Raw genomic sequence first — 13434 nt, forward strand, 5'->3', positions numbered from 1 at the left:
GGGCTCCCCCAACCTCCCACCCCCCACCCCTTCAAAACTCTTGGATTGTTTTTCAGAGTCCATAGTCTCTCATGGTTCATCTCCCCCCCAATTTCCCTCAACTCCCTTCTCCTCTCCATCTCCCCATGTCCTCCATGTTATTCCTTATGCTCCACAAATAAGTGAAACCATATGATAATTGACTCTCTCTGCTCGACTTATTTCACTCAGCATAATCTCTTCCAGTCCCGGCCATGTTGCTACAAAAGTTGGGTATTCATCCTTTCTGAAGGAGGCATAATACTCCATAGTGTATATGGAGCACATCTTCCTTATCCATTCGTCCATTGAAGGGCATCTTGGTTCTTTCCACAGTTTGGCGACCGTGGCCATTGCTGCTATGAACATTGGGGTACAGATGGCCCTTCTTTTCACTGCATCTCTATCTTTGGGGTAAATACCCAGTAGTGCAATTGCAGGGTCATAGGGTAACTCTATTTTTAATTTCTTAAGTAATCTCCACACTGTTCTCCAAAGTGGCTGCACTAACTTGCATTCCCACCAACAGTGTAAGAGGGTTGCCCTTTCTCCACATTCTCTCCAACACATGTTGTTTCCTGTCTTGCTAATTTTGTCCATTTTAACTGGTGTAAGGTGGTATCTCAACGTGGTTTTAATTTGAATCTCCCTGATGGCTAGTGATGATGAATATTTTTTCATGTGTCTGATAGCCATTTGTATGTCTTCATTGGAGAAGTGTCTGTTCATGTCTTCTGCCCATTTTTAACATGATTATCTGTTTTGTGTGTGTTGAGTTTGAGGAGTTCTTTATAGATCCTGGATATCAACCTTTTGTCTGTACTGTCATTTGCAAATATCTTCTCCCATTCTGTGGCTTACCTCTTTGTTTTGTTGGCTGTTTCCTTTGCTGTGCAGAAGCTTTTGATCTTGATGAAGTCCCAAAAAGTCATTTTCGCTTTTGTTTCCTTTGCTTTTGGAGACATATCTTGAAAGAAGTTTCTGTGGCTGATATCAAAGAGGTTACTACCTAGGTTCTCTATGATTCTGATGGATTCCTGTCTCACGTTGAAGTCTTTTATCCATTTCAAGTTTATCTTTGTGTACAGTGTAAGAGAATGGTCTAGTTTCATTCTTCTACACATAGTTGTCCAATTTTCCCAGCACCATTTCTTGAAGAGACTGTCTTTTTTCCACTGTATATTTTTCCTGCTTTGTGGAAGATTATTTGACCACAGAGTTGAGGGTCCATATCTGGGCTCTCTACTCTGTTCCACTGGTCTATGTGTCTGTTTTTATGCCAGTACCATGCTGTCTTGGTGATCACAGCTTTGTAGTAAAGCCTGTGTCTCTTTTTATTAACATTCTAATTTTTTGTTGTTGCAGATTTAATATAAGCAATCTATTGTTTTCTCACATTTGGAATCACCCATGTATTGTTACCCATTTTGTCCCACCCTCATTTTTAAAAATTATTTATTTATTTATTTATTTATTTATTTATTTATTTATTTATTTATTTTCAGCGTAACAGAATTCATTGTTTATGCACCACACCCTGTGCTGCATGCAATACGTGCCCTCCATAATAACCACCACCTGACTTCCCCAACCTCTCACCCCCAACCCCTTCAAAACCCTCAGATTGTTTTTCAGAGCCCATAGTCCCTCATGGTTCATCCCCCCTTCCAATTTCCCTCAACTCCCTTCTCCTCTCCATCTCCCCATGTCCTCCATGTTATTTGTTATGCTCCACAAATAAGTGAAACCATATGATAATTGACTCTTTCTGCTCTTTTCAAAACTTTTCAAAAAAGAATAAAGATGGTATAAAATCACAAAAGTGAAAAAGCAGTTGAATGACGGTAAAAATGGAAAAGTGTTTGGATGAGTAGTAATTGACTTAGCAGAATAGGAAAAAAAACAACCTAAGTGTCACAAAGGAGTATGCCAATGAGAAGCCATCTAATTTACCTATAGAACTTTCCATGCGACACAGAAGTCAGAAGTACCAAATGCCCCAGAAGGTAGGCATTATCTATTTTATAACTGGAAGTTTGTACCTCCTAGTTAGTACCCTTTATCTATTTCCCCCATTCCCCCACCACCACAGCCTTCTCCTCTCTGGCAAACATCAGTTTGTTCTCTGTATTTAAGAATCTGATTTTTTGTTTGTTCATTTGTTTTGTTTGGTTCTGTGTTTTGTTTTTAGATTCCACATAGGAGTGAAATAATATGATATCTGTCTTTCTCTTATTTCACTTAGCATATTACCCTCTAGGTCTATCCATGTTGCCAAGAATGGCAAGAGCTCATTCTTTTTTATGGCTGAATAATATTTCATTGTATATACTCACTATATATACATATATATGTATATTATATATATATATATTCCATATCTTGGCTATTATAAATAATACTGCAATAAACTCAGGAATGCATATATCTTTTCAAATTAGGGTTTTGGTTTTGGGGGGGAGGTAAATACGTAGACATGGGATTACTGATTCATGTGGTGTTTCTATTTTTAATTTTTTTAGGAACCTCCATACTGTTTTCTCTGGTGGCTGCACCAATTTACATTCCCACAAACAGTGCATGAGGGTTCCCTTTTCTCCACATCCTCACCAACACTTATCGTTTCTTGGCCTAACCATTCTAACTAATGTGAGGTGATATCTCATTCTGGTTTTGATTTACATTTCCCTGATAATTAGTGATTTTGAGCATCTTTTCATGTGTCTGTTGACTGTCAAACATCTTCTCTGGAAAAATATCTATTGATGTCTTCTGCCAAGTTTTTAATTGGATTATTTCAGGAGTTTTTTTATATTGAGTTAATTTCTTTATATATTTTGGATATTAATTCCTTATCAGGTTATTTGCAAATATCTTCTTCCATTCAGTAGTTGACTTTTTATTTTATTGATGATTTCATTCAGTGTGCAGAAGCTTTTTATTTTGGTATAGTCCCAATAGTTTGTTTTTGCTTTTGTTTCCCTTACCTGAGGAACCATACCTAGAAAAATGTTGTTAAGGCCAATGTCCAAGAGGTTACTTCTGTTTTCTTCTAGGAGTTTTATGATCTCAGGCCGCATATTTAGATCTTTAATCCATTTTGAGCTTATTTTTGTGTATGGTATAAGAAAGTGGTCCAGTTTCATTCTTTTGCATGTGGCTGTTCAGTTTTCTCAGCACTTCACATTTGTTGAAGAGACTGTCTTTTCCCCATTGATTATTCTTTCCCCCTTGGTTATAGATTAATTGGCCATATAGGTGTGGGTTTATTTCTGGGCTATCTGTTTTATTCCACTGAACTATGTGTCTGTTTTTAATGCAAACCATAGGGGTTTTTTTGTTTGTTTGTTTTGTTTTTAAAGATTTTACTTCTTTATTTGTGTGTGTATGTGTGTGAGAGAGAGAGAGTGTGTGTGTGCACAAGCATGGGGAGCATCAGGCAAAGGGAGAAGCAGGCTCCCTGATGTGCAGGGTCCCAATGAGGAACTCAGTCCTAGGACCCTGGATCATGACCTGAACCAAAGGCAGATGCTTAATCAACTGAGCCACCCAGGCACCCCCAAAACCATAGTGTTTTGATTACTGCAACTTTGTAGAATATCTTGAAATCTGTGAGTATGATGCTTCCAGCTTCATTCTTCTTTCTCAAGATTGCTTTGGTTATTTGGGGTTGGGGTCATTTGTGGTTCCATACAAACTTTTATAAAAAGCCCTTTAAATCAGAAAAAAAAAAATCTAACAACCCAATTTAAAATGCAAAAAGGACATGAAAAGACAGCTCACAGGAAAAATGTTCACAAATATTTGAAAATATGCTCAATTGGGGGTGCCTGGGTGGCTCAGTTAGTTAAGCAGCTGCCTTCGGCTCAGGTCATGATTCCAGGGTCTTGGGATTGAGCCCCACGTCAGGCTCCCTGCTTAGCGGAGAGCCTGCTTCTCTCTCTCCCTCTGCCTGCCACTCTGCTTACTTGTGCTCTCTATCTCTCTGTCAAATAAATAAATAAAATCTTTTAAAAAAAAAAGAAAAAGAAAATATGCTCAATTGAACTTAGAAGAAATCCATTTTAAAACAACAAAATACATTTTTACAAACCTATTTGATTGACAAAGATTTTTTTAAATTATTTGTTAATACACCGGGTTGCCAAGAATGTGATGAAACAGGAACTCTCACATACTGGCACAACCTACTAAAAACCACTTTGACATTTTCTGTAATGTGTACAAAGACATATGCACAAAATACATCAGAATTGCGCTGTTTATAATTACAAATAACAGTAAACAACCCAAATGACCATCCACTCAGGACTGGCTAAATTAATTTTGGTACTTGGAAGGAGCTGGGTACTATACAGAAGTCAAAAAGAATTAGAAAGCTCTCTGTGTATTAATATGAAAATTTGCTAAGAGAAGCAAAAAAGAAAAATGTGGATCCGGTTTGTTGTATTCTATATTTTGGATAAAAAGTTAAAGGGAAAACATCCTCATATTTGATTTTATGTGCATAAAGAAACTCTGGAGAGATACACAAGAAATTAACACAAAAGATTTCTTGTTTAGCAGGAGCAGGAGCTGAACCAAACTTCCACTGTGTATTTTTTCATGCTACTTCAATTTCAAGCCATGTGAATAGGTTACCTATCCAAAATGCAAGAAAATAAGAATAGATAAATAAGAATGAAGTAGATCATATGTGCTGATTTGAAAAGATTTGCAAGATCTATCAAATGGAAATGTTAGCTATTCCCTAGGTCTCATGGAAGGAAAGGTCACTGGGAGAGGCAGGGACAGGTCCCCTTGGGAAGACGTGGTCTGGAGTGACTGCTGCCAAGTTCCTATCTCCTCCTATTAATAAGAGGGTAGGGTAGGGTGGGGAGGACACAAGGACTACAAATGGGTCCCTTCCTGGGCCTGAGCCATTTGATCCCTTTGGTCCCAGGAGGGATGAGTATTTATGACCCCCTGCTCTCCTAGCCTGACTTCTTGGCACAAAACTGGAGAGGGGGCACAATTTACATAAAAACCAAAGCAAGAAAAAAAAAAAAAAAACCAAAGCAAGGCCTTGTGATGCCTGCTAGCTGAGGGGACTCCCAAGTCTCCTTCTTCCTGGAGACTCAGGTGAAGACAAATCCAATGGCTCATACCCCAGCCTGACGAGCACCAATCATTTTCTCAGCAGGGCCCCGTGGGCCCTCTGAAACTGGGACCCCACCTCCAACAGTATGGGGACCAGACTTGCCTGGCCCCAGTGGCCTCATGGGGGTGTCCAGTTGGGAAACATTCAATCTGACTCAAATACATGGCTGAGGTTGGCAACCTACCTGGCTGTCAAGGGCAGTACTACCAGGTACTCTTCACCTGCTTTGGCCCCAAAAGAGTGACACGCCCTCAGTGGCTGCCTTGAGGTCACTGTGGGCTTGCAGGCCAGCATGCCATGGCCATTACTAATACCTGTTCCTGAGGCCTGCCTTTCCCAAATCCAGAGGGCAGCACTCACAGAACACAGGGCACTGATAAACCATAAAAGGCTGATGCTTTCTGTGTCCAACATCTTTGGCTACCCTCTGCTCTCTTTTTATACCTGGACTTCATGGGCATTTTGTCTCTGCTTGTTTGTTATGTAGCTCCCACATGTTTAGTGTATATCATGTATGGCATCAATGCTTCTTGCACTTTCACAGGTATTAGAATCACCTGGGGAGCTAATAAGGCACACAGAGGCCCAGGATCCTTAAAGCAGCATAGGGTCTAGTCTCTATGTTTTCATCAACTTCATGGAGGTAATTCTGATAGTACCGAAATTGGACAACCACAGCACTAAACTCTTTTCAAACATTACACCATTTAATTTTCAACACTGCCTTACAAAGTAAATATTATTTTCCTTGGCTAGAAAACAGAGCCCTATAGGTCAGATAAAAGAGTGTCTGGGTTCAAATCCACAATCTTCTTAACAGCTTTGTGACCCTTGGAAGATATTTAACCTCTTTCAACCTCATATTCATCATCCTCATCGTGGAACTTTGGTGACACTCCCTCTCTTAAAGAGTTGCTGAGAGAGTTAAATGAAACAAGCCAGGAAAAGTGCTTGGCAAGCTCGACAAAACATGATTGCTATTCTAATCAAGGGTTAAGTCACTTATTGGAAACAAAACATTGTGTAATAAGAGGTTTTGAACGGACACATCTTCATTGACTTTAACACATCAAATGACATTTGATAAATGGTAGGAGAGAATATGGACGAATATCTTATTGATTAAATCACCAATGTTTTCATTTAATTTGAGGTCTTAAAAACAAAGATTGCTGGTAGCTTACTGCATCACTAGTAGTCAAAATGTTTCTGCCTTCTTTCACAGAGTATACAGAAAATTGGGACTTCTGCTGCAGAAATACCCTCCCCATTTACATTCAATACCAGCAGTTCTCACTGCACAAATATTTGTTTATTCCTCATCTGCAATGTGCTAGGTACTGGGGATATGACAGTAAACAAAACAAGGAGAAAGATAGTAAATAATCCCCTAATCTCAGGAAGAAGGACAATAAATAAACAGATTTTCCCTAATCTGAGAAATGTCAGAAATTCGTTAGGTCTGGTGGAAGAAAAGTTCAGTGGGGAGCAGTTTCCATCTAGCAGGATTGCCAAGAGCTTCCCAAGAATCCTTGGAAGGGAGGCAGGGACAGCTCCTTTGGGAAGAGGTGGTCTAAAGTGACCCACTCTTGCCAGCTCCCTACATCCTTCCAACTGCAGTTAAAGTGTAGGGGAGTGTGGGAAGGACAAGGAGATTGAAAATGGACCCCTAGCTGAACCAAAGCAATTTGATCCCTGTGGCCCTGGGAAGAATCAGGGTTTATGACCTCCTGCTCTTCTGGAATGCCTTCTGGGCACAAAAGTGGGAAAAGGGAACAATTTACAAAAAATCTAAAACAAGACCCAGCTCTATGTGATGGCTGAAGGAACTCCAGGTCTCCTTCCACTTGGGGACTCTGGCAAGGACAAATCTGATGGTATCTAGTTCCCACAACAAACACAGGCCAAACATGCAAGTTTCAGGGCCCACTTCCCTCAAAAGGAGGAGTGGGCCTGGAGAGAACCTAAGTGAGCATCCAGCTAATGCCATGTGCATCAGCTGCCTGTGGCTGAGCCTAGAGAAGCAGAGACATAACCTACAGACAACAGGTTCCAGTCTCACAGGTGAGCCCAGACTCACCCACCTATGTCCTGTACAGGGACAGAGCAGAATGCGCTGATATAGATCCAGTACCATAGAATGATGGCCCCAGTTCAGTGGTCTAGATCATTTATTGTGAAGAATTTAGAGATGCTTATGATTATTTGAGGTGTGATAAAAGAAGTGAATGGGCTTTTAAACTAACCAGAGATGCTATTGCATTATATGCAGCCAACTATATGCTGGCATTTTTGGAGAGTTCTCTTAAAGTCACTTCAAAAGGATCTACATGAGGAAATGAACTACATCACTGCAATAATTGAGGAAGAGCCCCAAAATTATCAGGTTTAGTATCACAGGCAAGTATTAGTGGAATGCCTAAAAGATCCATCTCAGGAGCTTGAGTTTACTGCTGATATTCTTAATCAGGATGCAGAGGATTATCGTAACTGGCAACATCAACAATGGGTTATTCAGGAATTTAAACTTTGAGATATGAGCTGCAGTATGTAGACCAATTTCTTAAAGAGTTTTTGAGAAAGAACTCTGTCTGGAACCAAAGCTACTTCTAACACCACTGGCTACAGTGATCATGTTATACTGGAGAGAGAAGTCCAGTTAGTAATCTCCTTCACTTGTTCACTTATTAAAAGAGCATTTGTGTGCCTATCATGTCTCAGGCATCAAGTATACAGCAAAGATTAAGACTGCCCTCAATCCTGCCCTCATGGAACGAATAGGACAGAATACTTAGATGAACTCTATAATGACAAATTTACAGACACTATAGTATACCTCTACTTTGTAGTGTGTTAGGTTTCTTAAAATACTGTTGTTACTACAGATTGAGAAGAAATCAGATTTCATAGTGTCTAGGAAGCTTTATTTTATTTTATTTCATTTTTTAAAGATTTTATTTATTTGAGAGCGAGAAAGAGCCGAAGCAGGGGGAGCTGCAGAAGGAGAGGGAGAAGCAGTCTCCATGCAAAGCAGGGAGCCCAGTGCAGGGCTCAATCCCAGGACCCTGGGATCATGACCTGAGCCAAAGAGCAGGCACTTCTCCCACTGAGCCACCCAGGCAACCTTGTTGCCCTTTAGATAATAATCCCCAGAGGCCAGGTTATCATCACAGGGTTTGGAGCAGAATAAGGCTTTGTTGTAGGGGGCTGTCCTGTATAACACAGAATGTTTAGCAACATTCCTAGCCTTTATCCCCCATATCAGTAGTAACTCCCTCCCTGCCAAGTTATAACAAACAAGAATGTCCCTATTGCCAAATGTCCCCTGTGGGGCAAAATCATCTCCAGTTGAAAACTACTGTTTTAGGATACAAAAAGCTGTTGTAAGAGCTAGAATTTTCTGAAATAGCATGAATTTCTATATTAATGTCCATAAACATTAATAGTCACCTCTTTTCTGGAAAAATAAAGAAGTCTACTTGGTCTGATATAAGTATTACTACCCTAGCTTCCCCCCCCCTTCCATGTTCATGGTGTAAATTTCTTCATCCCTTCACTTTGAATCTGTATGTGACTTTAGGTCTGAAGTAAGTCTCTTGTAGACAACCTGTAGATGGGTTTTGCCTTTTTATCCATTCAGTCACCCTATGTTTTTTAACTGAAGCATTTGGTTCATTTTCACGTGAGGTAATTATTGATAGGTATATACTTGCCGTTTTGTAATTGTTTTCTGGTTGTTTTTGTAGTTCTTTGGTTTCTTTGTTCTTCTCTTGCTCTCTTTCCTTTGTTGTTTGATGGCTTTCTTTAGTGTTATGCTTGGATTCCTTTCTTTTTAATTTTTTTGTATCTATTATAGGTTTCTGATTTGATTACCGTGGAGCACATACATAACATCTTATGTGTATGGAAGTCTATATTAAGTTGGTCGCTTAAGTTTGAACACATTCTAAAAGCACTAAATTTTTTCTCCTCCCTCCAAGTTTCATGTATATGATGTCATATTTTACATCTTTTAATTTCTTGTATCTCTTGACAAATTTTTGTAGGTATAATTGATTTTTTATTATTTTCATGTTTTAACCTTCATATGGCTTTATAAGTGATTAATCTACTACCTTTACTATGTATTTGCTTTTACCAGTGAAATTTTTTCCTTTCATAATTTTCTTCCAGTTATGGCCTGCTTTTTCCACTTAAAGAATTCCCTTAAACATTCTTTTGTAAGGATGGTTTAGTGGTGATGAACTCATGTAACTTGTTTGTCTGGAAAACCCTATCTCTTCTCTTCTGAATGATAACTTTACTGGGTAGAGTATTATTGGTTGTAGGTTTTTCCTTGTCAGCACTTTTAATATATTATGCCACTCACTTCTGGACTGCAAAGTTTCTGCTGAAAAATTAGCTGATAGCCTCAGGGTTTTCTTTGTATATAACTGTTATTTTTTCTCTTGTGGCTTTTAAAATTCTGTTTATCATTACTTTTTGCCATTTTAATTATTACATGTCTGGTGTGGACCTCCTCGGGTTCATCTTGTTAGGGGCTCTCTGTGCTTGCTGGACCTGGATACCTGTTTCCTTCCCCAGATTATGGAAGGTTTCAGTGATTATTTCTTCAAATAAGTTTTCTGCCCCTTTCTCTTTCCTCCTTCTGGGATTTATATAAGGTGAATCTTATTACACTTGATGTTGCTGAGTTCCCTTAATCTGTTCTCATTTTTTATTATTATTTTTTCGTATTCACCTTGGCTGCTTTTTATTACCCTGTCTTAGAGATTACGGACTCATTCTTCTGTGTCCTCTAATCTGCCGTTGATTCTTTCCATATTTTTTATTTCAATTATTGAATTCTTCAGCTTTGATTTGTTATTTTTTTATATTTTCTATTTGTTTAAGTTCTCACTGAACTCATCTACTTTTCACATTCAGTATCTTTATGGCTATCAGTTTGAATTCTTTATCAGGCATTTTGCTTATGTTTTTTCATTTAGTTCTTTTACTGTGATTTTGCCTTGTTCTTTCATTGGGGACATATTCCTCTGTCAATTCATTTTGTCTCTCTGTTTGTTAGGTAGGTTAGCAACATCACCTGGTCTTGAAAGTAGTGGCCTTATGAAGAAGAGGTCTTGTGATGCCCTATAATGCAGTCCCTTCTGGTCACCAGAACCAGGCACTCCAGAGGTATCCTCTGTGTGGGCTGCATGCACCCTACTGTTGTGACTGAGCTGAAGTTGCCTTCAGCCCAACTGGCTGCAATCACCTGCTTTGCCCACTGTGGGCACACTTGGTAGGATTTGATATCTATGCTGTTGAGAGGTCTGTCTGCAGTCACTGAGGACTTCTTGGTGGGTGGGGCTGGCAGTCAGATTAACTGTTTGTACTTAGCCTCTCTGCCACACCTGCAGCTATACCAAAGGGTAGGGCTTGCTCACCGGTCAGTGAGGTAATAGGCCCATCTGCTACAACAGCAATGCTGGTGTGTAGGGTTATCTTCCTCCCTCCCCAGGGCAGGAGTCGGTTTTGGGTGGCACCATTCAGGGCCAGGGCTGCCAATAGAGTATCACAGGGCAGGAGCTGCTTTGGAGGATGCCTGCTGAAGCTGGCAGTTTGACTAGGGTAGGTTCTTCAGGGGAGCACAGGGTCAGGGCTCATGGTGTTAGTAAGGTAGATAGAGAGTGTTAGTGCTAGCTTCCACAAATATCAGGCTAATTAGGCTTGAAGAAGGGAGGAGAAATTCTTTTCTTCTTGGAGATATCTCCTGAAGGTCCCTGTCTCTCCAGCACACATTCTAAAAATAGTCAATAAATATTCATGTCTACCCCAGGCAATTTTCAAACTGCCTTTTTGTGCTGTGACTTGGGCTGAGTTATTTATTATGCTGGCTTTTTAATGGAAGGAACTCAGTTAGTTTCCTATCACCCTCTAATTCTCCCAGAGTTAAGCCCACTGATTTTTAAAGTTCCTGAAATTAAGCCCTGCAGGTTTCCAAGCCTGATGTTATGGGGACTTTTTTTCCCAGTGCAGGTCCTTAGTGCCAGGGGTGCCTGGTACTGGGTCTTACCCTCTCATTTCTCTGTGTTTGTGATGTCCTTCCCACTTGTGGTTAGTCTCACTGGAAGAGTTTGGTTTCCAACTGCTTCTCTACCTTTCCTACACTTTTCAACATGGCCTTCTCTCTAAGATTAACTGTGTAAGTCTGCTCTGCCAGAGTTCAAGTCATTTTCAGAGTTATTTGTATAGACGTAGCTGTTATTTCTGTGTGCCCGCGGGATGAGCTGAGCTCAGTATTCTCTGCTGCCATCTCCCTGACTCCCCTCAACAATCTGTGTTTTAGTTAGCAGTACAGATAAATCTGACACTTGCTAGGATTTGAGAACCACTGCTCTAGAGGTTCCTCTTGTTTTTCAAGTAATATGTAAACTTCTATTTCTTAGAAACATCTAGTCAATCAATACTTACAGTCTTCTTACATATATTTACTTCATTTCAATCAGCTAATTTCCCATATGGTTATAATATGGGATTTTATTTTGGGTTGCTACTAATTTTTTTTCAAAACCATCATGAATGAATGCATGAATAAAAATGATTTCATTAATTTTTATTAAAATTTTATTTACCTACAATAAAAGAAACAGCTCTCAATTGTAGAGTTTTAGTTTTAACAATTGTCATACAGCCACTGCCTGAACTATAGAACATTTCCATCCTTCTTCCCCAAGAAATTTCCCTTGTTCCTTCTCTTATCCCACCTTTTCTTCCCATACTTATCAAATCATTGATCTATTTTATATGACTGTAGGTTAGTTTTTTTTTTTTTCTGGAGTTTCCCAAGAATGGAACCATGCAGTATACAATCTTATGTGTCAAGTTTCTTTCCCTCAGCATAAAGCTAAGAGATTTATTCATGCCATTATGTTCCTTTTTACTGTTGAGTAGTTTTCTATTTTGTGAATATACTACAATTTGTTGATCTATTAATTTGTCAATGAATGTTTGGGTTGTTTCCAATTTGGAGCTATTATATCTGAAAGTATTTTAGTTTTTAAAACCCTTTAATGAAGTTCATTTACACTTAGAATTCTTAGTCAAAAGCCTTTCCCCTCATCATTGCAAGATATTGTTCATTGTTGCCTTCCATCAGAATTGTTGAAAAGTCTGATATCAATCCAATTATTGCATTGTTTATTTATACGTAATCTTTGATTGTTTTTTGTTTTCTCTGGAATATTTTAGAGTTTTTATTTTGATGTTCTAAATTTCCACCCATGTGTTCTGTGTTATATACATTCAGGATAATTTCCTCAGCTCTATCATTCAGTTATGAAGTCTCTCTTCAGCTGTGTTTAATCAGCTTTTTAATCCACCTATTACCTTTTAAATTTTACTGACTATATTTTTAAAATTTCTACGACTACTCTCTGGTTATTTTTTGATCTATTTTTTAAATGTCATTTTATCCTTTTTCATGTTTTTAAATTTTTTTGCTCATTCTAAACATACTTATTTTATAGTTTGTTACTGACCATTTTTACCATCTAAGGCTCTTGAAAGTCTAGTTTGACTGTATGTTTCTGCTGCTGTTTGCTTTTTGGTGGATTTTCATGTGTGTTTTACAAATTTTAATGACCTCACATTTGGCTGACTTCATCACAGGAAATCCTGGTTGGCCTAGTTTGAAGATGTGTCCCTCCAGACAGTTTTCACATTTATTTCTTTCTGGAAGCCTATACGTTTTGCAAGTTCAGGACTCCATATGTTTAATACATTGGCTAGCAGGAAGCATAAGCTCAAACCCCAAACCAGAGGCAGAGCAGGGCAGAACTTCTTTTTAACTCACATAGATCCCAGGTCAAATAGACAAACTTTCTCTCTGTCTCTGGGCAGGTTTGGGTATTTCACATTCTCACTGGCAGAGTAGTCTGTCCAGTGTTTTAGTTTTTTGCAAGCATCTTATTTTCAACTTCCTGTCTGACACAGAGTGAATGCCTCCACCCACCCATTAAAATTCAAATCTCTTTTCTTATTGCAATTAGCAATCCCACTTTTGCCTCCAACCATCTCCCCCACCAGGTCAGCTTTTTAATATTTTCTTGCAAGGGAGGCCTAATAGGAGATTCAGTTGGGAATAGAAGGGGCTGTGTGGAAGTCCTTGAATCTGAACCCAGAAAGGAATACCTACCTTTCCAAACCAGGAGGTTAAGTGCTCAGCTTATAGCAGCTTCTGGCTGGACATCAAATAATGAAGACTGATGCTTATCATCTGTCTGTTTCTTCTG

The 13434-nt window shown here is 39.0% G+C and overlaps 1 pseudogene; it reads left to right on the plus strand.

Moving 5' to 3' along the window:
- The first annotated feature begins 5320 nt into the window (after nt 1-5320).
- On the plus strand, nt 5321-7904 carry LOC116874585 (annotated as a pseudogene).
- The last annotated feature ends 5530 nt before the right edge of the window (nt 7905-13434 follow it).

Source organism: Lontra canadensis, unplaced genomic scaffold (genome assembly GCF_010015895.1).
Source record: "Lontra canadensis isolate GAN:19392208 unplaced genomic scaffold, GSC_riverotter_1.0 scaffold38, whole genome shotgun sequence".
NCBI classification, from domain to species: Eukaryota; Metazoa; Chordata; class Mammalia; order Carnivora; family Mustelidae; genus Lontra; species Lontra canadensis.